Source organism: Poecilia mexicana, unplaced genomic scaffold, assembly GCF_051168715.1.
Source record: "Poecilia mexicana isolate PSO_F unplaced genomic scaffold, ASM5116871v1 scaffold_15, whole genome shotgun sequence".
NCBI classification, from domain to species: domain Eukaryota; kingdom Metazoa; phylum Chordata; class Actinopteri; order Cyprinodontiformes; family Poeciliidae; genus Poecilia; species Poecilia mexicana.
This window is the reverse complement of record NW_028263384.1, coordinates 27,335,895-27,360,589: the sequence shown is the minus strand read 5'-3', so window position 1 is coordinate 27,360,589 and position 24,695 is coordinate 27,335,895. Positions and strand designations below refer to the sequence as shown.

At 39.7% G+C, this 24,695-nt stretch overlaps 1 long non-coding RNA gene across 1 annotated transcript in view; it reads right to left on the bottom strand.

Annotated features, from left to right (window-relative positions):
- Positions 1-24,695, bottom strand: part of LOC106904327 (uncharacterized) — a 110,206-nt gene that overhangs the window by 66,076 nt on the left and 19,435 nt on the right. Inside the window, exon 3 of the long non-coding RNA XR_015765439.1 lies at positions 6,366-6,457. This is a non-coding gene — a long non-coding RNA (uncharacterized LOC106904327). The remainder of the gene's footprint in view (positions 1-6,365; positions 6,458-24,695) is intronic.

The following is a 24,695-nucleotide window of genomic DNA, read 5'->3' as shown; positions in this document are numbered from 1 at the left end:
AGCGCAGCCTCAAGCTCTCAGCAAAGTTATTGGGAATTCAATAAAAATAACAGCCGCTGAATTCTTCACCCAAATTACAGGGTTGAGCATGGGACGGGTTTAAGAGAGCGGTGGAGGGGGGGACATAAGGGGTCCTGATGAGTAAAATAAGAGGTAGGAGATTTGTTTCCTGAACAGGCTGAACCCTGAGATGCAGCCACAAAGTGACCACTAATGGACCAAACTTGTTCTTCCTCTGTGATTTGCGAGGGGTGAAGGGTCGCTCCGCAATCCCATCCCTGCTCTGAATCCAGCAACCTTGCAACACACTCTGTGGCTTTTCATTCCTTTCTCCTCTGACACGCTCAGATCTCACGCTTGGGATCCTCAAAGGAGTTGAACGATGATTCATGGAGTGTGAAAACACAGATCTTAATTCAGAGCCACCCAGCTGTGATGTGGACAGGGTTTTCTAGATGAAATTAATGTTCGCAGCCTCCATCCCCCAAAAAATGAATCAAATTAAATGGCCTCAGGCGCGGAATATCAAATTTAGCCCCACAAATGTGTGTTCCCATCCCCTGTAAAGAGCTGGGAGTGAGGTCAGGCTAATAGATTAGTTTAACTTGGATCTCAGTAGAAAGCTAATGGCAGCTGGCCAGTATGTGATTTGGATCGCATCGTAATATTTTTGGCCTCGTATTAGGGAGGTAATATCTTGGATCTGGAAGCAAAATAACAGAGAGGAAGTATGCAGCTCAGTTGTTTCTTTCTTTCTCTTTGGTTTTAAACAGATTCCAAACAACAACTCACTTTCTACGTTAAATCTACAAACAACAACTTTTACAAAAATATTTTTTCACATATTTGTTAAAACTCTCTCTATGTCCCGACACTTTAAAGTGTAACTAACACCCAGATCAACTTTAGTTTTGCCAATAAACTGTCTAAAAAGTTTTTTAGGGTTCCATCTTCATGTTTCTGTAAAAATGTTGAGATATTTTGAGTAGATTTGTTTAATTCCACATTGTTTAGTCAAACGGTGCCTATTGTTTTGTCGAACAGCCCAGCATTCGGGTGTGAAGATCTCATTCAGACACACAGCGCCACAGAGGAAGAACAAGTCAGGAGCTTGGTTACCGTGGTGATCGATGGCTTTACAAATGTGTGATTAACTTGGACACAGAGTAGAGCGGGTCTCCTCTGCCATGACTGTTGGTGACGGATACTGCTGGACCAATGAGTGTTGTCGTCATAAAAGTCTCAAACGACAGAAAAAAGCCGCTAAATTTGTCACTTGTTGGTTTTTTGATTTAAAAAAAAATTGCTAATGTTGTCTGGAAAGTAGCAAACTATAAGCAAATAAGTTAATAGTGATTCCTTTGGCCTGACCACAACCGCTCATCCACACACTTGACCACATCCCTGAAATTTTTTGCTTTGCCCACTTTGTTGAATTTTGTCCAGTTAAGTGGGCGGAGCAAAGTTTGTCAGGGGGAAGGGGGTTATGCTGTCTCACCTTAATATGAGACAGATGATCTGTGAAAAAAAATGAGCACCTCTGTCTTCTTCCCTGCTCCTACTGCCATCTGTAGAAATGCACCACTCACCATCAAAAACAACCAATCAGAGCCAGGAGGAGGGTCTTAGTGCCATCAATCACCCTTTTCCTTGCTCTGATTGGTTGTTTTTGGTGCACTTAGGACTGATTTTTTTTCATAGATCAGCAGTCTCCAAGGTTTTCCCTCAGAAAACTTGCTAAGCCCAGTGGTTGGGCACTCGGCAGTCATTCAACCAGCTACCCGTCGTGTTTTTGAGTTAAAAAATGCTTAAAGTTGACAGGAAAGGAAATTTGAAAATATCACTTGATAATTATGTGTTATTGAAAGATTGGGAAATTAGGACCTGAACACCAACTATAAAGCCTTAAAAGATGAAAACATTTTAAAACGACTTAAAGAAAAAAGCAATGCTTAGTCTGGAGGGGGCACAAGTAAAGCCTGGTGGCCCGCCAGGCTTATAATACACTGGGGGAAATCCTGCATCTCTTATGATAAGTCATTACATAGTGTCAGTTTTGACAAATATGTAAAAAACATATTTTTGTGGAAGCTACCACTGCAGATTTAGCAGTCGATTCCTAACGGTCTGTTATATTAACCCCTTCACTCATGAAGGACCCCTATTTGGGGGCAATAGCTTTGGTTCCAAGACACACTGGGGGTCAAAGGGTTTAAAGTATTAGAGAGCTTTCTATAAACCACTTATTATTCAGCAAAGTTTGAGTTTATATTTACTAAAATCTTCTGTCCCTGACCGGATTAAGTTCACTTCGTTCTCATGCAATATTGCAGCAGTATTGGACTCCCAGCAGATTGGCTCAGAGATCGTGTTTGATGGCCGGGTGGAGCTCAGACTGCTTGGACGAGACGCTTGCCATGAGAAAGACTTGCCACAGTTCAGCAGGGAGACATAACATCAGATTGAGGTAAACTATTATAATTCCTCTGAGGGCCCGGGGCTAACGGGGCATTCAGTGTTCATAATTTACAAAAAAGATGTAGAAGGAAAACAGATGATAGAATCAGAGTGAGACAGGAGTTTTTTCTGAAACGTTTCTTTGAATAGAATAATTTGCAACTTAACTCTTAACCTCTCAAACAAAAAAAGTACATGTACCAATTTAATTTTTTGTCACGTTATACCCCCTAAACTGAATGTATTTTATTGAGATTTTATATAATAGACTGTCAGAAAGCAGTGAAAAGTTGTGAACCGTAAAGACAATGGTTCTTCACATCTCCAGTTACAGCTCCAAGTCATTTGTTTCAGGGAGCTTTGCGTAAGTTTTTACAAAATTGGTCAGGTTAAGTCAAATTGAATGGATAAGTTTGAACTTTATCCTTTTCTCTGAAGGTGAAACTCCTCCATATTTTAAAGTCTTTTTTTAAGCTTCATACAATTTTATTTTTCCAGCCAAAATCCAATATAGAAGCTGTATTTTAATTTTGGCCATAAGAAATTAAAGCTTCCAACAATATAAAAGCAAGAAAGATAGAAGAATATTTAATAAGGTCACATATTTTTTAATTATTTGAATGTTTTCTTTGGCTGACCTCTCTCTTTTCTGATTAAAATTAAAAATTATGTATGACCTTAATTTTATATGACGTCCACAAATATCTCTGTAATTCTGTTGTAAAAACAACAACAACAACAACAACAACAAAGCCATCTTTGTTTCTCATTTTTCTTTAAATTTTACAAATCAGGTCTTTCACAAATCTTGGCCTCTAGGGAGTGGCCTTGGACGGTTCTGGTCCGTCTGTATTTTTTCCCCTCCGACTGTTTTGGATCCTTTCAAGGCGTAGAAGAAGAGAACCTGTTGCTGGTTGTGGTATCTTCTGCCTCACGCTCCGCATGTTCACTGCACTTTTATCGCCAATCAGAACAACTAAATATCTCACAAACATTCATTAAACATCTCGAATAAACTGTGAAATGTCAACGTATGTAGAAAATGTGTAATTAAACAACGACACTGGCGATATAAAGTCGGAGAGCGATAGGCGCCAAATGCCTTCATTCACTAGTGTGAAACAGCGCCCCCACAGGTGAAGCGCATAACTGCACTCTACTGCCTCACCCGGTCTTCTTTCACGTATTTCAACAGGAAATGCGTAAATTAAGCGATTTTAACCATAAAAAATTTGATATACCAATAAGGAAAGCAGTTTATATAAAATTAAAGTCGACAAACTGAATTTATTTTATCATTGTTTGCAAGTATTTTACTTCTCATTGCCTTATTTCTACTTATCAGGATTATAGGCCCATATGATCCATTTTTCGCTGATCCTTGATTGGCCTGTCAAATTAGCTGAATGCTCATGTATTGGCAAGTTTGTGCTATCCTCCTTCTATGTTCAGATGATGGACTGAACTGCACCAAGACGCTCTAAGATGTTCAAAGCTTGGGTTTTTGTTTTATAGCCCAAACATGCTTTAAACTGCTCCTCAACTTTCACCCTGACCTGCCTGCCATGTTCCTGGGTCTCCTTGAGGCTATTTGTTCTCTAATGTAGTCTAACATTAGAGAAGGCCTTCACAGAACAGCTGGATTTATACTGAGATTAAATTACACACAGATAGACTCTAATTACGTGACTTCTGAGGGTAATTGGATCAGTGTGGTTTTCCATAAGGTTTATGGAGATTTTACCCAGGCCTGGGTGTTTTCTCAGAAGAACCCCACTCCTACCTGGTTCATACGGTAAGACGGTAAAATTGTCAGTCGATTTTCAAAACCAGTGAGACCAGATGACGATAAAACATCTTGTGTATAACGGGTTTGGTTGTACAGTGCAGGAGCCGAGGCTGTTATGGTGAACTAAGACCAACAAAGTAAGGAAAACTGAAATTGAGAAAACATTTTTGTTAACTAAAATGAATAAAAACGTAAATTAATGGGGAAAAACTACAATTAAGTGGAACTATATTGAACATTTATAAAACTACTGAAATTATAGATATAAGACCTTTTGTTTTTGTGCTTATGAATCTATTTGTTAGGCTTTCAAACTTGTTTGAAACTGAATTTTCTTTCTCCTCTCACACAAGCAGGTTGCTAGGCAACACGAGTTACACCGCGCTGAAGGCGAGACCCGTCCGAATTCACAGATTGTCTTTTCCGGTCTTCGTTTATTCGCGGCCTTCCAAGGACCGGCCTACGTAGGACGGGTCCTTGGTCCAGGCAGACCCTGAATTCGGACACGGCTACAAGCTTCTGTGGTATGGCTAAGATGGTTTCCAATGTGCGTATTCATGCATAATAAGGTGTAATTTGGTGTATTTATGATCAAAATAGGCAGCTTTCAGAGGGAATATCAGGTATTTGTAGATTTTAATTGTTTGAGAATGACTGTGGTAATTAAAGATGTGCCCACTTACACATAAGTAATGCTTATTGGTCCTATTTCTGATTAACTTGTTGGAGAAAAATCACATTTGTTTATTTTACTTACTGAATAAATACAAAAATAACTTAATTAAATAGCAAAAAAAATACATTGGATTGATCTAAAAACCATTTTTCCAAAAGAGGAGATGAAGAAAATACAAAGCCATATGAGTGAATCATAAAACACTTTTTAAAACATTATTTTGTGGAAATATGTTAAGTAAGCAACACTAAACCCCTCATTGATTTCGGCTTCCAACCAACAGTTTGAAATCAGGTTGTAAAATGCTGATATTTTAATAGTTGCTTTCTTTGTACACGCTCTGCTGCTTTCCTTTCTCTCCCACGGTGATTGCTGGAGCCCAGTGATGGTTCTCCGGTCAATGGGGAGGCCATGATAGTTTACAGATGTTTACAGTGTTTGCTTGTGGATCTGTTATTGAATTTATGAGCTGGCCTGGGAGAATGAGAGCATTCCTGAAACCTCGCTGCAGGTTGAGGCTCCGATGAAAACTTATCTGCATACATTTGTTTGTCTGCTTTAAGGCCGTCCTTCCAGATCAGCCTAACAGAAACAGGAACCAACAAGCCTGCGTTTATTAACCCAACCTTTTGGAAATCCAGCATAATCCATCAAATGTGGACTATAACTCCTTTATAAACACTCCAGAAGGTTTAGCTCATGCTTCTGCCTCATCATCTGCGTTTCCAGCCGCTATAGACAAAAGACGGAGCGCTCCCACCACATAATAATCAAAGACAGGCTGATTGAGTGGTGAGCAGACTTGCAGGCAGCCAGCGCTTGTCATTTGTCACTGCGTTACAAAAGCAGGGAAGAGCCATTGTTTTGGGGGTGTTTCTGCCTGATGCGCACACTTTTCCTGAAGATGAACAGCAACGATTTCACAACGTGATAAAAGCTGAAGCCTCTTTGGTTGATCGAAAACCACCCGACAAACCCCAGAGAGATGTGAGATTGTTTATCAGGGGTGTCCAAACTTTTTTGTTGCGTGTGTCAAAATGACTCTCCAGCCAAAAAAGAAACAAAACACTGACTTTGTTTTTTTGGTGGTTTTTGTTCTGTACATTAAGATAACGTATCAGCAGAGGTGTCAAACGCACTGACATTCTCTGCTTATGTAGAAGTACAGCTCTCTTAAAATGTCGGGAGTAAAAGTAAAAAGTCCTAAGAAAAATAAATACTCAAGTAAAGTACAGATACCTGAAAAGTCTACGTAAGTACAGTAATGAAGTACTTTTACGTTTTTTTTTGCTTTACATCTGGTTATCAGCCCTTTTAATAATAACATCCATTCGTAAACACCTTGTTTTCTGTGCTTGTATTTTGCAGTAATCACAGTTGTATAATCATGTAGATTTAAACAGGAAGGTGCAGCAGTGTTGCCTTTGTGCTTTGCGTATTTACCTGAGGATTGACGTCGACCAGCGCCTTCACCCAACCTCCAACTCCTGATCACTAAATCTGCACTGACAACACCGGTTCAGACCTGCTGCTGCCTGGGTGTGGCGAAAAGGAAGAAGGGAGGAGAGGAGAGGAGAGGAAGTTTTTCTTTCTTTCACAGAACTTTAGACAAAAACCTTTCAGACTTAGCATCCACCAACAGCCATGTTTGGTTTATGATAAATATTGGCATGAACTGGTCTTCATCATTAGTGCTTTACAGTTAGCCCAACTGACTTTGTAGTGGTGTTGGGTTAATTCAGGGGTGTCCAAAGTGAGGCCCGGGGGCCGTTTGTGGCCCTGGAAGCAATTTTATGTGCCCCCCGACTCCAGTTAAAAGAATGGTACTAGTATGGACAGTTTTGTTACTTTTTAGCATGAAAATGTCCATGAAATTAACACTTTCTGTTCTTTTTTAACAGAAAGTGCTAAAATACTGTTTTCTTTTCATTTGAATTTAATAGTAAATCCAGAGACATCTTGTAACAAAAGGACCAGAGCATATTAATTAAATTAATGAATTAAACTTGGTTAATAGATGTGGGTTTTTTAAGTTCTCATTTTTGTTGTTTGGAAAAGACTAACATACTTTCTAAACCAAATAAATGAAAACAGTCACTCATTTTGCTTCTTTGTTGTTTAATTTATTGCAGAGCAACAAAATTATTTTGTACTTTAAGTTGTAAAATCTGGTCCATGTTACAAAACGTTTGTACAACACACAGAGGTTGCATATATTTGGAAATGTGAACGACCACGGCAAAAAAATCAGATTGCACAAAAACTTTGAACTGAGCATTTGGGCCCGCAGTGCGAATGTCAGCCTATGTGACGGACTGGTGACCCGCCCAGGGTGAACCCAGCTCTCATCCTGCAGAGGTGGCTCCAGGTGAGCCAGGCTGTCACACAGCAAAGCAACAGAACACAGTGGCTGATTTTTTTAGACCTTTGCAGAGGTTGACAAGATCGATGGATAAGATCAACTTCACATCTTATCAGTCAATCACTGATCTCCCAAAATTGAGGAAATCAGGGCTGATTTATCAGAGCAGCCATACTTGCGATGGAAGAGAGGTTTTTTTCTCCTTCTCATTCATATACTACTTTGTTCTGATCTATATATAATACATCAGTATTTGTGATTGTGAAGAGACTTTTTTTAGTAAATTGCAATAGAAGTGAGTACTTTTACAAAGCACCTAATAAATAGATGCTTTTCTTCCCTGAGCAGAATACATACTGTTGTACTTCTGCAATGACAGTAAATCTAATTTATTTTAAAGTGGTTTTAACAACTTTTATCTTCACCACGGGTGACACAGAGTGTTTATTAAAGGCTCGATAGTTGGAAACTGAAGATAATTTAGGGACCATCTCCAAGAAAGAAGCAAATTCAGTCCACCTGATTTGTGTCAGAGGAGCAACACTGGGCTTAAATCACGTCCATTAGTTTCTCTAACTAGGGGCTGCTAGGAGCTGCTGACAGACGCTGGCACTCCAACAGAGAGCAGCAACGAGAAACAGACTGCGTTTGGGCTTGGACTGGACCTTGAAAAGCAGAGATGGGTACCCAGAAAGAATGTCTTCAAAGCTGCAAACGACTAGTAAAAAAATATCCTAAAACTTACGTAAATGCAGCCAAAAGTAGGCTATCCCGAAAGATTAAACCAAAGTTACAGCATAAGAATAAAAAGCGAGTGCAACAGCAGAAGAGAAGGGCCTTAAATCAAACCGAACATCTTCATAACTCATGTTATTGGCTCTGTAGTCGCTTTGACAGCTCGGCTTTGGAAGATCTCAAGGAACTTTTTGTTCCATCTCACTTCTAATGGGTTCTGGATCCAAGGGGCACATTCATGTCCCTGCCTGATAGCTTGTATTTCCTGCTCTCCACTGGAAAGGAGAGGAGCGAAAGGTCCATCTGGAAAAACAACAGGTGATCCAAGAGGGATAGAGGACAGGAGTTGAAAGATGTAGAGCAAAACAGGAAGAAACTGGATATTTTATTTCACAGCCAGGTTTAAATGCGTAAAAATTTGGCTTGGTCACATTTTCCAACCAAGCATTTTTTATGCATTAAGCCATTTTCATGAACTCCTAGGTTAAAACAGTCACTGTCAACAAAAGGAAAGCAGAGTAACGATTTAGATGAGAGAATCTGACAAGGATCAACTGGAAACAGAAAGCTTAAATCCTGGAGAGGTGATTAGTGGTGGGGAAGCCAGGTGAGTAAACATTAAGACAAAGAACATAGATAGAAGAATATTTTTGCAAAAATAGACAAAACTCAAGAAACAGACTGACCAAACAGAACCAAAATAGGAGAAAGAGATAATGGAGTTACCGTGGGGTAACATAAAATGCATCTTAAGTCTATTGAGTTCTTTTCCAGAAAAACTGCATTCTTTATTTGGTAAAAGTTTTACTTTGGACTTTGCTTTTATTAGGCAACTTTGCCCATTTAACAACATCTGTGAATTTCACTAAGAGTCCCTGGTGGAAAACTAGACAACACAGGTACAGCCTTAGGTATATCTTTAATAATGATATTTAAGTGACAGATATTGTTGGTTATCATCTAATGGACCCTTTGTGTGTGACGTCACGCTCTCCAGAACCCGCCCACTCCGCCATGACGGACGTCAAAACAACCAATGCTCTCCTTTAAATGGTCACAGGGTGCTGCGCGGTTGGCTGCACAAACAGACAAGGACAGAAATCAACCTGGTAATTTTATTTTATAACCTTTAATGAGGAAAGATTTGGCGGTGATGGATAGCAGCCATCAGTCATAATGACTGTCAGCCCTCAGTGGATTTGCAGCAAATTATTTTAAAAGGTAAGAAGATTAACGTTCATATACTTTTGAAGTAAATATGATTAGAAAGATATAAAATATCGCTTTATGGTGTGTTTAACTGTTAGTAACCATGGAGACAGTGCCGCATCGTCATGTAGCCTAGCATATATGGAAAGAACTGGTTAGCATCTCGTCAAAAGAACCATTATTATGGCCACAATAATCTGTGACCAGTGTGAATTTGGCTATTTGAGGGTTTAATATTATTTTAAGTGAATCTGTAATAAGAGGTGGCAGAAACAGTACAAACCGTGTTAAAAACTTAGAATCATTTCTTAATCGTTTAATGATTTATTAGACGGCCACAGTTGGTTTACATGTTTAACGACAGACGATGGTGTGGTGCGATGGTCCGTCAAACAGTTCAGAGTCAAATACGAAGTCGTACATTATATTTTCTCCGTCGATGCGATGGTAGTTTACAATCCCAGGTGAATCAGTATTTATGCAGTTGCCGTAAATGCTCTTCTTCTCGCTGATCTTCAAGACGTACCTGCGCTCTATCGCCCTCTGCAGTCAGAAAATGACGGGTCACAGATTTTGATGCAACACCAGGTCAATATAAAATGACTGTTGGTGACATTGTGAAGCACTTTCATCAGTTGTTGTTGTTTAAATACGCTACGTGAATAAATCTGACATCAACATATGAAACTCAACCTGATTTATGATTGAATCGCGTAATTATCTGGCTATAAAATGCAGCAACAGAACAGGTTCATGTCCAGAGGAGGGAAACCGTAATGGGAACAGACAGAAACTCACAGCCCAGGGGTCGTGTCACTTTCGAACATTTACTTTACTCCGCTTGCTTCAGCAGCAGGTTAGGTGGGGTTCACACGGTTTAAACAAGACAAATAGAGCTAAGTCAAGTTGCCAGCTGCAGAAAAGTTCAACACACCGATTTTTAAATACCTTCTAGTGATTGTCTAATAGTTCTGGCACTCTCTGTATTGTACTATGTGGCAAATCCCACCCATCTGGCACCACAGCACAGCCAACACAAATCAAGAAAAATTATTGTCAAAAAATAACTTGGCTTTGGGAGAGGAGGAGGGCGGGGATGGAAAAGCAGAAAACGTATCCAATCCTGCGTAAGTCTTTAGCTCCCTCAGCGGGGCGACTGAGGCATCTCTCAGGCATTCAACATCCGTTTGTCATGTTCTTATCTCACATCCATAGAAGCCTTAACAACAAACAGATGCTCTGGAGACGGATTGCTAACCATCGCACACAAAAACACACAGACATCTGCAGCCTCCACAACAAATACATAACGCTAAATATCAACACACTTTTGTGCAAACCTACATGTCACAGTAAAAATTAGATCACAAGCACGCATTGCACGCACACCAGATGTTGTGATGCAGCAATGAGGAAATGGAAGAACAAACCCTGCAGAGGATGCGGAGTCACTGACCAGGAATAGACCCGCGAACAGAGGAGGAGATGGGGGGGGAAATCTGCAGTGTCACAGTGAAACCATCATTCCACTTCCATGTGCCAAGAAAAACAGCCAACTGCACAGACAGAGAAAGAGGAAGAGAAGGAGAGAAACAGGCAGGTTGTGTTGAAAATGAGAAGAACAGCTGGGGAAAAACAGGAGGATGAGGGTTGAAATGAAAAGCCAGCGTGAAACGCAGCGATTGCGTTCAGAGCGGAGGTCAAGGCTGACGAGGAAACACGACTGAGCATCCAGAGAGGTGATGATGTTCGTAGAAGGCTAAAGACACAAATGAGTACAGTTTGTCCTCTGATGTCATGTTTTTCGCCTCTTGTGGGTCAAGTTATTTTAGCCAAATGATGGTTGGAAGACGCACAGAGCGACACAGAAACAGACATGGACTCACTCAGACGGACACGCTTCAACACCTGAAGGCATTAAACACCAATCTAAACCTCGTGAAAACAACCCGCTTTCTGTTGCTACTTCAACACTGAGGTAATGGTCTCAAACCAAAACCCACTGGACTTAGCAGGGGATTTGCTCTCTACCGAAAAGTAGCACATACTTATGAAGTGTAAGGAAGCTCATGCGTAGTTTTCAAAATTTATGCAAGTAAATACCTGAAAGTTGTTAAATGAAAGTCGCCTTTTTTCTGAAATGTCTAAAGCCAATCTATTTCTCCTTCAAAAGGCCTCTGAGGTTAACTGAAGAAGATTAGTGAACAAAAAATAAGAATGAGCACCAAGGAACACAGCAGGGAGGTTAAGGATAGAATCATAGAGATGTTTAAAGGTAACTTGGTATGCAAAAGTTGCATTTTGTATGTTTTTGTACTTTAAGTCACTAATGCTTCTCAAATCAACCCAAGCTGGGTGTTAAAAACAAACACCCAGCCATTTTTGGCAATGAGTTAATGTTTTTTGGTGTCTGGAAAATGAGCCATTTCAAAAACGGCTCAGATTGATAAGTCATGTACGACGGGCACTGTGCCATTACCTAGCAACCCAAGTGGAGCCCAGCTGTGTTACCTAGGAACCAAAGTATCTCCAGCAGATTTGGTCAGCTGGTTTTACCGCTGTATGCTCTGTACAATGGCTGCTGGAAGAGATAAGTGTTATGTTGTACACTTGCCACCCAGAAACCACTTGCTGCATTCTTGTTGGTTGTGCAGGAGGCGCCACTTCTGCTTTTTAAAGATGTATGGTTGTATAATTGTGCATTTGTTTGCAGCCATTGGGGGGCGTGGCCAGCAGCTGCTTATTTGGATTTAAAGTGACAAGAGGCCCTAAAACAGCTCATTGGTTTAATTGAGCAGACTAAGAATGATTTTATGCTAAAAATGTAATGAACATGTTTTATATAGACCTATCCATTAATAGGTTAACCATTAATACAAACAGTGGAAACCATATTAGCGCTACCGCAAAAGCTAACATCCGTAGATATCCTCTTCTCAGCTCCTGTGGGTACAGCCAATCATCACCAAGGAAAATTAATGCCCTGTTCTGGAAAATGCCAGCATGTAAAGTAATATTGCAGTTCCCAAAGCTGCATTTTCTTTCAAATATTTTAGATATGCCTTATGAAGAAAATCAGAATCCAAGAACAGTGAACTGTGAAAAGTCGAACATCTCAAACTCTACATGAGTTAGGAGACTGAGTCAAAGTCTGGATGTGAATCCAAATGAGAATCAGAAAAGAATCATAGATGACTAATCTGACTAAGGCTGAGCTGTTTTTCCCAAAAATAAAAATAAAAAAAAGAGAATCATCAAATATTAGTAGCTGCAGTTGTAGCAAAAGGTTCTTTTTCAAGAGACCGACTCAGTGAAATCACATCAGCTAAACTTTCAAATCCAACCATCCTTTCAGTTCAACTGGTAGTTGTGAAAAATGTGAAAAAGCTCAAGGGGTTCTTTTCCAGAGCTGGTTTCCCCGTTCAAGACTGGGCCCAACGTTTGCTGATGGTATCTGGTGCTGGGTTTGGAAACCTCTGACGGATCCTGTCACCACTGGCAAAGTGACTCCCCACATGCACACACACAAAAAATCTGCGGCGTTTTTCAACACGAATTCAGTCTCCAAAAGCTGTTTGTGTATACGACAGGAAATCTGAGCCACTAAGGAAGACCTGAACGACTAACCCACTCCAGCATGAGCGAGGCCAGACGAGACCTGGCCTGCTCCAGGCACGAACAATCAATACATGACTGGATTTGTTCTTGTTTAATTAGGCAATCTGAGCAAGTTTATTTTAGATCATGTGACTAGCATTTCTTTTTTTCTTGGTGGGAAGGAGGACTGCAAAGTAAAACAGTAAATCAGTACAAATTTCTTAGTTTTATCTGAGTAACCTTAACCAAAACCTCTCTGGAGCTTTAAGTGGTTACTTTCTGTGGGAACCCCAGACAATATGAGTCCCCTCGTAAATTTGAAGCCTTCTGGACTTTTTTGAGCTCGGGTGATTGACTGCCACTCCAAGACTCATTATTTTCAGGGTGACTGGCTACGTCTTAGGGCAGACAGCAAGTAAGTCATGCCTGCAGGACCGGGGCTGTAAATTCGCGAGCGCCTGCTGTACGTGTGTGTGTGTGTGCGTGTGCGTCAGCATTCTGCCTCAGGGTTCACTTGAAGCTGATGCGGAGCTCACTCCTCCTCGCCCATCAATCATCAGTTCTCGGTTTATAACCGCTGGGACCCGTCGCACGGAGAGAAACAGCAGGTCGACTGAGTTACTTCAGACCTTAAACGATTGGTTACTGCAAGAAGATAAACATGTGAATCATTCCGACGCTTTTGGTTTTCAGTTGTTCCTATAAGACGTTAAGAAAAGCTTAAAAGTGCAGAAGGAAGTTTGGATGTTCTCACTTTTAGGCATTCATTTGAGTCGTTTAAAGTCTCTGATCCTCTCAGAGTCAAAATGTTGCAAACTGTCTGCAAATACCTGCATTCACCTGAGTCAGAGAGTGTCACTGAAGGGTTTAAAAGGTGTTTTAATTTGACACGGGTCAGGCCTGTTAACGTCTGGTTAGTGATCATGATTAACTGCAGCTGCTGCGTCCCTCAACAGCAATCTAGGGAGGAATTTGTTTTTTCACTCAGAACAATGGAGAAAACCCAAGGAGATTTACGGTAAGTAGGAAAATTGTAGATTTACGCGAGCAGGGAAAGTCTTTTGGAGCCAGAGGTTTTTCAGGTGTTGCACAGATTTGTCAACTCCTGAAAGAAGAGTGAAGGTTTTTCCACTCAGATGAACAGAAAATAAGTGAGGATGTTTAGGAATAGCCCAGGAAGCACCAAACTGCTGGAAAAGTACTAAAACACTTATACGCATCAGTTACGCCAACATAACAGAAGCTAAAGCTAAAGCGCTAATGTCCAATCAGAATATATCGTAATTAATTTTGACATAATTTACATGTGCTATAATGTTATTCTGTAATTAGGTCAGGGATGTCAATGTCATTTTCCTTTTGGGTCAAATCAAGATCATGGATGTTCTTAAAGGGCCAGTTGTGTCAAAATGTGTTGATGAAACCAGTTAAACTGTTAAAATATAAATAACTTCTTAAAATTAAATCATGTTGAACATTTTTTCAGCCCCTCCAGGATTTTGCGGTTATTTTAGCCGTGTCATTATGTATTATAATATTTAGTAGAAATAAGAAATACTGCCACCTACAGGTGGAAGCAAACCTTCACTTGGATACAAAGTTTTTCACCATTTTTGCAAAAAATCTGCTATAAACTTAAATTATGCTTTTGTGTGAAAAAGTGCAGGGATTTGTTGATTTTTGCGTGAATTTAAACAATAATTCACAAGAAACTAGAGGGACTAATTGATGTAATTTGACAGTAAAGAGATCAAAACTACATTGAATTGATTGATAAAACAATAATGTTATCTTGACTGTTTTAATTATGTGTCCCTTTAGAGTCTAGAGGGCCACATAAACAGCTATGGCGGGCCAGATTCGGCCCCTGAGCCTCGAGTTTGACTCATGTGCATTAGATATTCTATTTATGTTTATACCTTGTTCTCATTTACTACTTGAAGAATTTGATTTAAATAAAACTTCAACACAGAACTTTATTCAACTGAAAGTTAAACAACCAAGAAAATTAGTTCTTTAGCGCTCCTAGTGGAAGCTATGAGCGCTAAACGTTTTCAGAGTTAGCAAAAGTGCTATTAGCGTATTAGCCGATTTTACGTTGCTTCCTACAAGTTTGATGGTCAGATTTGGGTTCAGTTAAACACAACAGGACAATTATACAAAAACACATTCAGATGGGATAAAACAGGCTAACATTAAGCTTCTGTAATGGCCTTCTCAAAGTCTTATTTTAACCTAAAGGAAAATGTATGAACTATGATTAAAAGTCCGGTCTGCGCCAGGAAAAACACCAATCCAAATAAACTCTACCAATTCCAACAAGGGGAGTATTCAAATATTTAGCCACAGTTACGGCAGAAGTTTGTGGAAGGCTGCACAAAGTGTGTGGATGAGGTGAAACTTGCTGAAGGAAACCCAATTATTGTTTTTAATGTCATGTAAAAATAACTGAATCATCCCCCCTTGGAAAAACGAACTGTTCCAAGAATCCATTAAAAGCCCCAAATTAATCAGATTTATGCTTGTGACGAATGGATTTAATTTTATATTTAACTTTAATGTTAAAAATCTAAACAGACTCGACTCAGGGAGTCTTTTGTTCTTTACTTCTGAAGACGATGCTACATTTTCTAGCTTGGAAGAGGTTAACTGACTCATTCTGTTGTGTTCTTTTACACAGGATCTCCGTGTAGTCGTGCTTTGTTGCCTGTTAAATGTTTTGCTCAGCTTGACAGCTTGCTCTCGCTGTAAGTCAGCCCACAAACATGTAAACAAGCAGCTCTGCAACGTCCAGCTCACCACATCTAAGACTTCAACGTCCACAGTCTGCTTCCAGCTTCGCTCTCACCTCTGGTTTACCCACACTTTTATTGTGTGTGTGTGCGTGTGTGTGTGTGTGCAGAACCGTCACATGATGGGAGCAAAACTGACTTTACTGGTTATGGTGGGAGACGTGAGCAGGCCTGCGGCTAGCGGATGGAGGATGACTCAGCCATAAAAACACCCTGTGCTCTTATTTGCCTTAATCAATCAAACCTCAAAAGCAGCCGTCAGCTTTCTACGACCTTTTAAAGCTCAGATTTGAACTTTGTCTTGCTTTTTTTTTTTAGCAGAACCAACTTCTATCTTTTTATTTTATGCATCAGGTTCAGTTAAAACTATTAGGGTCATAAGCTTTGTCTGGCTTTTATTCATAAAAGGAGAAATACCCTACATATGAAATGCCTTAATCGTCATGAACACATTTATTTTAGCATTTTGTACTCTTTATTGTCATGGAAAATTTAGTTTAGAGCCTCAGTCCTCTACAAAAACACAAAATCTTACCAAGTATTCTAGTGCAAATATCTTAGTATATTTTAAAAAACACAAAACTGCAAAAATAACTTTTCAGCACATGTAAGAGCTTGTTTTAAGTCAGTAATTCCTTAATATTGATGGAAAAGTGCTAGTTATAAGTGAAATAATCTGCCAGTGAAGGAAGAAATTTTAATTTAGAATACGGGAAAATAGTCTTGTTCTACTGGCAGATTATTTCACTTAAAACTTATTTTTCATCAATATTAAGGAATTATTTACTTAAAAAGCTCCTATTTCTTCCAATATAAGTTAGTGTGTCTTATTTCACGTGTATGAAGAAATTTTAGAAACTAGACTAAAAATACTTGGTAAAATTTTGTGTTTTTCCAAAAAAACAACATTAATCACTTCCAGTCGACCTCTGACCCTAGAAATCTTATAAGATGGTTTCTGTAACATGTTTTAATGCTATTATTACAAGTATGAGGGTCTTAATTACGTTTCCTTTTCTGGTGTCGAGATATAGATTTCTATTGAAGAAGAAAGGTTTGCCAGTAGAAAACATAAAAATACAAATGCATAAAAATGTAATCGGGTCATTTATAGCTTTGGGATAGAAAAATATCCGTTCAGTCTTGTTTTCCAGCTTCCTCTCTTTGCTTCTCGTTGATCCAGTCGGTATTCCAACAAATAGCCGGAAGAGCCTGAGTCATTGTGACGTAAGCAGAAAGCGAGGGCCCGCTGTGAATGGTTTGTTGAAAACCAGTCCCAACACTCGCTCTCTGTGAATATGACAGATCTGGAACGGAGGAAAACCATTGTGACAAACGCTTGTTGTTATTGTTGTAATGCAGCAAAACAAAAGTAAACTATTTTTTGTCTTTGCGGTAGAAATCGGCATTGCTTAGTGTTCTCCAGCTGCTACGGTTTCCTCTTTCGTGCATTTCACACTGCAAGGCGTCTTTCATGCCATTGTGGAAGTGGCATGCTGGAAACACAATGAACCTGAACTGCACTTCCCCTGGAACCTCCACTGTATCGTGGGACATTTCGGAGGAGATCAGAGGTCAAACTGGCTGTGTTACAACATTTTATACACAGGTCTTAAAAGGGACGTATTATTCAAAATTCATATTTTGTACTTCCATTTCGGTTTTCTAAAAACAGCCCAAGTGCTTAAAAAACACCCAGATGTTTCTTGACAATAAATTAATGTTTTTTAGTGTCTGGAAAATTTGTCTTTTCAAAAACCTAAGGGATGTAACTCCATATATCAGCAGGCACTGTTCGTTACCTAGCAACTCCAGCAGAGTTCCGCCCGTTACCTAGCAACCGCAGCTGAGTTCCGCCCGTTACCTTACAACCGGAGCTGAGTTCCGCCCGTTACCTTACAACCGGAGCTGAGTTCCGCCCGTTACCTAGCAACCGGAGCTAAACTGCAGCACATTTGCTCAACTGGTTTTCAAATTCAAAAATACTTTATTGATCCCAAAGGGAATTTAATGTTGTTGTAGCTCATATTAATTCAGGTTCTTCAAAGAGTTACTGTAGATGGTAGAGTTATTGTAGAAGGCTGTTGGCAGAAATGATCTCTTGTAGCGGTCTGTATTACAGCGAACCTGAAAAAGCCTCTGACTGAAGGCACTAATATCCCAAGACAATCTCAGGAAGAGACTCATGGTAAGGGTTGTCCATAACTTCCTTGATTTTATCACTGTATGAGCTGTACAATGGCTGCTGGAAGAAACAAGTGTTTTGTTGTTGACTTAACATCCCGAAACCACTTGTTGCATTCTTGTTGGTTGTGCAGAAGGATCCACTTCTGCTTTTCAAAGAAGTACAGTTGTATATTTGCACATCCATTTGCAGGCATTTTCACTTGCAACAGTAAACGTTGAGTAGAGGGCGTGGCTAGGAGCAGCTTATTTGGACTTGAAGTAACAAGAGGCCCTAAAACAGCTCATAGGCAGAACCCAGCAAACTGAAATCTCATTATCCAGGAATGATTTTGTGAAAAAAAATTTCCATACACCTATCTTAACCTGTTCAAGTCAGCCTAATAGGGCAGCTTTTACACCAGAACAGTAGTGTTTTGAATTAACTTTATTGATGTCCCACATTTAAAACGATGAGAGATCGGGTCTAATTGGCGTGTGGATCAGGCATCTTTGAGGGTTCTGATACAATCTCAGTTGTGTGATTGTGTCTGAGGAATCTGACCCCCCATCTTCCAATCTGCCTGTCTGTCAGCACTCCTGCAGAAAAAGATGTTGTACAAGAATCCCACCCGTCTGCAGCAGGAGATCACAGAACTGCTTCACTTTATGGAAGCAGGCCTGTCACACCGGTATGTGGCTCATCTGTTAGCACTCAGCGTAAGAGTGGCTAAGTAGGCATCTTACTTATGAAGGTAGTTTCAGCTTCTGCTGGCTGCTCTTAAATTCTCTTTAAAACAGAAAATAATATCACATTTAATTTGTACTAAACTTTGAAATAAGGGGATACTCATTTGATTGATTTTGAAAGGACGATGATTTTCTGAAACATCAGAAAGTTAGTAACTCTGTTAATACTACTTTGTCAAAGTGTCAGTTTCATCAAAATGAAAAGTCCTGACATAATAGTTTGACAATTTAATAAAATGGATTTATCATGTTTTTAGCGCACTAAATCTTAATGTACGCCTGATATATAAAAGAAAAAGGGACACAGTGCTTTGTTACTTATTGTCAATGCTACAACTAAGTAACAAGGTCAGAAAAAGTTTTAATTAAGAAAACCTTTTCTGTTTCTGTTTCTTTAAACTTTTTCTCCCTCATTAATGAACTACTTTCATTAGCGAAGGAGAGGGAAAGTAGTTCAGCTATGCTAGCTTGACTTTGACAACTGTAAGCAGTACATGTGCTGTGGAATTTGGAGTGTTTAGGTTCAGATCAAATAATTAAAAAAAGATTACCTCCACACCAACTCTCACAGATTATCAGTAGAGCAGGTCTTTAGCTAATCTACCACCGCCGTGTTAGATTAGCTAATAACAACGGTAGCTAACCTACCACAGCTGTGTTAGATTAGCTAATAGCAGCGGTAGCTAATCTATTTATCACTTATGAATAATTGCAAAATAAACAATAAGCCTAAAAACATAAGACTGTAACAGACTGAATGTTCTGTTCTTTGCTCGGGAAATGTTTGAGTGTTTTTTTTGGTGTTGAATTCTGATACGTTAGTGGCGTTGTTCTCAGTTGCTATGGCAACGAGTCTGCATGTAGCGTAGCCGACTCAGAAAGCGAGAAAAAAGAATGGTGGTTTTGAGTTGTTCTTCAGAGATTTTTCTGCATTATGTTTTCCTTTGCTGCAGCGCACTTCACTAAACTAATACTAACACCTCCATCCAGGTTTCATTTTGTTGACGGGATTGTTCAAACACTTCTTTTACATGGCATCGGTGGCATGTAAGGATTGTCTTTTTGCCCTCCGTTGTTGTGCGCATGCACAAATTTTCCAGATTTAAACAATAACATCCAACGGGTCTATAGGAAATGACAACACAACATTCAGAAGTGTAGTTCGATTTGGCTAACATGAAACAATAGGATCATGAAACAGATAACTCTATTGAAGCAATTGATGCAAGTCTAAAACCATTTAAAACTTGTTGCAAGGAATAAAATTGCTGCTATGGTGTTGAGGTTGAATCAACAGCTATGAGAATTATAATTCTGGTAAGAGAAATGCACCAAAAATCAACTACAGGTTTTGATATTTTTAGGCCAAAAATGAATTAACATCTTCAAAATAGTGATTCTATTTTATTACCAGTGTTTATGGGATACTTGGTTAAAAATACCCTTCAGGCAAGAAGAAATCACTTCCTTCGACGGTTTGTGGCTGTTAACTGGAGCCAGTTATGCTTCTGGTTAAAAAACATAACTCCAACTTGCTTGTAAAAACAGACAGCTGTACATAACCACAGCAACACGTGAAGTGAAGTAAAAACCTGGAGAGGAAAGTCTGATATGAATGACATCATCTTGAAATGTGAATCCCAGCCTCGCTATTAAAGACTGAGAAGGTATAATTGTGAGTTTAGGTTTGTTTTGGAATAATAAAACCCCCATAATTGGCCAGCCGAATTGCCGGGACGGAATTGTGTGTATGTCACGGATGAACAGGCTGTGACCCAACAGATGATAGGGTTAAACACTCGGCTATAACCGCGTACACGACTGCAAATTGGCTTTGGCAGATGAGGAAAACAATACAGCCTGTAATCTAGACTAAAACACAAACAGGGAGATGAGTGTATGGTGGTGTGTCACAGCCAGTCAAGCTGAATTGGAGTGTGTGTGTTGGGGTAGTGAACTTTCCAACCCACCACCTCGCACTGACACACAAACCTGAGCGGCCTGCTCCAGAATCGATCCAAAGTGTTTCATGTTATCAGCCAGGCCTGTAATCTTATCTGAGGGACTCTTGAGGAGGAGCCTGAAGAGATACAGTGGATAGTGGGGTCAGGGTCAGGACAAAGGAGCTTAGATGTTGGCGTGTGTGTGTGTGTGTGCGTGCGTACATGTGTCATTTAATTGGGTGGTGGCTGTAATTGTTACCTGTGAGCTCAGTGGACTTGAGGGCGTTTGGGTAAACGAACCGCTAAACCTCTTAAACTATAAAGGGGGGTATTATGCAAGGTTGACTTTTGTGAGCTTTATATCATATTATCAAGTTACTTTCTTATTGTTTTGATTTGTTCATGCCTATTTGAGAAATCCTTTCCCACGTAGCTCCTCGTCCGCCCCTCCAGACTAGCGGCAGCAGCACTTAGCAAACAACTGGTGGAACTGCGGATCTGCTGAGCTTATCATAGGAACTACTTCTCAGTGAAACGCCAGTAAAAGCATTACTGAAGGTTGAATGGAGGAACCATGTTGTGTTGACGTGCTGAAAGCTGAGTGTCGGAAAGCGCAGGAGCTTCTTAAAGAGAAAGAGGCCCAATTTTAAGTCAGATATTTTTTTTTTCTTTTAAAGATTTGCTTGGCTCTACTGGCCTTTATTTTAAAATGAAATGACAGGAAAGTAGGTTTGAAATCAAATCTCATGCATCTTTGAACAGCAGAAGTGGAGCCTCCTGCACAATCACCAAGAATTCAGCAAGTGGTTTCTGGATGGTAAGTCAACAACAAAACACTTGTCTTTTCCAGCAGCCATTGTACAGAGCATTCAGCGGTAAAACCAACTCACTAAACATGCTGGGGCTCAGATTGGGTTGCTAGGTAATGGGCTGAGATTGCTGAGGTTGCTAGGTAACAAGCGGTGCCTGCTGTTTTGTGATGTTACATTCTAGAGGTTTTTGAAACGGCTCGTTTTCCAGACACCAAACATCCTGAACGTACTACCAAACACCAACTGGGTGTTGTTTTTTTCTTATTTTTAAGCACTTTGGCTGTTTTTAGAAGCAATAGACGCCTGCTTTAACTTAGCTAAGTTGTTAAGTGTTATTTTTAGCTACAGAGGGAGATGGAAAAGAAGCGCCTATAAAATGACTTGGGCACCTACCACTCATTGAGCTCTTCTCACTACCAACGTATTCTTTAGCTGTTCATCGATGAACTTTAGCTGTTCATCTGAACAGCTAAAGTTCTGGGTCATCAGCAGCCCAATGATCCCAAACAGAGCAGACAAACAGAGACAACTCCATTAATGCTTGCTAACGTCTATGAACTAGTGATGGTCGATGCCACAGATTTCCCTTCTGATCCCATACTGAGTAAAATTGAAGCTGATACTGATACTTTGTGCAAAAACACTTAATTTCCCTTTTAAAACCAAAAGAAAATTGCTGTAATTCAAATCTTGGCTACATAAAAAGAACACAAGACATCAGTCTATTGTATTTATTTTAAACTCAAAAGTACTTTGATAATTTAGTTACTTTTTAATGACATGTTATCTCAAATCACTTAAGTATTGAAAGCATTGGTACTTAGATTTGAGAATTGATCTTATAGCATAAAGATCTGGTATCAGAAGAATCAATATTTCAGTATCAATACACACAGTGCTCAAAAGAGGAGTAGTCCAATACAACGATGTAGGAAAACAACTACGGAGAGCCAGTGCTGCTAAAGATGTTCAACAAGCTGCTAAATCACAGCCGTTCTGCTTGCATGTTTCGTAGTTGGCTTCTTCTTTGTTCAATAAATAATAATATCAAACCTGTTCTTTGGTTTTGTAATTTGAGGTTAGATTAAATTAATTTTAGAGCCTGATAATGATCCTATTATCTTTATTGCTTCCTGATACGTAAAACGATCTCCCTGCCATGGCTGTACGACTGAATGTTCCTGGGAGTCCTTCAATAGTAAATTTATTTTTAGGCCAGGTTCCGTCACATACTGCATACCTCCACGTTAACTAAAGGAGACGAGGTCCACAGAGTTCTTTTCAAGCCCCTCAAACTCCCATAAACACATCAGCACATGGAGTCTGGAGCAGGCATCCCCCTGTAGGCATTTTTGTGGGTAGCTGAGGCTCTTAAGTGGTCAAGACAGACGCAGCACCAGTCAGAACGAAAGCTGGATGGAAATCTAAAGCCTTCATTAGCACAAATGATTCAGAGCCTTTCCACGGGGCCTTGCTGAGTTTGGAGGAATGACAATAGACGGGAGTCGACACAATAATGCCGTCCACGCACGAGAAAGGTTGTGAACCCTGTTCAAAATACCGGCGTACTGAGAGAAACCCATGAATTAACTGTATTATGATGTTATGTGTTTTTCTCTTCTGGGTATAAAAGTTGGAAGTAAACAAACATGAACACAGGTTAAAACTTAAACATGTGCCTGGAGACGTCATAAGCTAGGAAAACAAATCGTAAGGGTCAGATTCTGTGACAACAGAGTCAAACAGTTTTTACTGATTTCTGGTCGATTTGCCTTATCGCCATTTCATGTCTTCACATACTAGTAAAAAAAACTCGGGTACAAAACGATCCTGTCTGTTGTGGGTCATTTTGTTTTTACATGCTTGTGTCAAAAAAAACACCCCCTGCGTGTTATTGTTTACATCCGGAAATTTAGCACATGCGCACGACGCTGGAGGGCAAAAAGACGATTCTTTTACATGCCGCGGTAAAACAACTCCGTTAACTAAATGAAACTTGGAGATGGAGGTATTAATAATTTAGAGCAGAGCGCCACAGCATAAAACCGTTGAAAACAACTCAAAACCGCTTTTTTCCCCTCGCTTTCTGTCTCAGCCAAGCTACACGCAGACTCGTTGCCATAGCAACTGACAAAAAAACGCCACAAAATGTTTCAAGATTCAACACCAAAAAAGCACTCTAACATTTCCCACACAAAGAACAGGACATGTTTATTTTGCCATTATTAATAAGTGATCGCTGTGGCAGATTAGCTACCGCTGCTATTAGCTAAGCTAACACAGCTGTGGCAGATTAGCTACCGCTGCTGTTAGCGAAGCTAACACAGCTTTAAAATCTACTTCTGAAAACTCTGATTATTATTCCTTAGATACTTTAACTTTAAAAGTACTGTAAAAAAAATTAAAGTAGGTCTAAAGGGCTGGTGTCACTGGATAGAGCAGAAATACATAAGCTGGTATCAGTGGTTTCATCTTGCTTCAGTTCTGTCGCTGGAATGAGGCTTAACTTTTTACACAAAAACCTTTCAAATGATGCTGAGTGTAAAATAATTAAAAAGAGCCTCACCAGCTCAGGTAATCTGACTCTGCATCTCTTGTTCCCTTCCATCCAACCTTATTAAAAAGAGAAAAAAGAATCAGGCTGCTGGAGGAAACACCCACTTCCTCGACATTCCTGAAGGATTTTCCATACGGAGAATAGTAAACAACCTACGAACAAAGAGGGAGAGGTGGGCAGGGCATGCAGACAAGTTAACGTTGTTTTCCTTGGAGTTGTAAATCAAACTGCAGGTCAAGGAGGAGGAGAAGCCTTTTGGAGCCGTTTACCATCAGCAGCGACAGTGGCAGGAGTAAAATAAAGGAACAAAGGCCTGAATGAGACCCTTAACCTCCAGGTGCCTGATGCTCACAAGCATTCGCTGCCTGGCACGGCATGGGGAGGAGACCGGCGCTGGTATGGGGGAGGAAGGCCTCCTTATCGGCCTGCAGTTTGGGAAACACTGCTTCATGCTCTGATTCATGTTAAAAGGCTGAACTTAAAGCAGGAGCTATGTTGCAGAGGATGTCAAAGTCATTTTTATTTTGGGCCACATTAAGATCATGCATGTTTTTTTAAGGTCACTTTGGTCAAAATGTGTTGATTAAACTTACAGAAGTGAATTAAATAAGCACTTTTGAAAATTAAACAATATTGAGGTATTAAGGCCGTAGTAAAAAAAAGTAAAAAAATTATGAGAATAAAGTCATATTACGAGAACAGTCGTTATGAGAATAGTCATATTATTGCGACTTTATTCTCTTTTTGTTATGACTTTTATTTAAATATTGATTTTATTCTCATTTTGTTATTCTTTATTCTTGTATTCTTTTAACTTTACTCTTGTTTGAGTTTATTTTTGTAATATTATGAC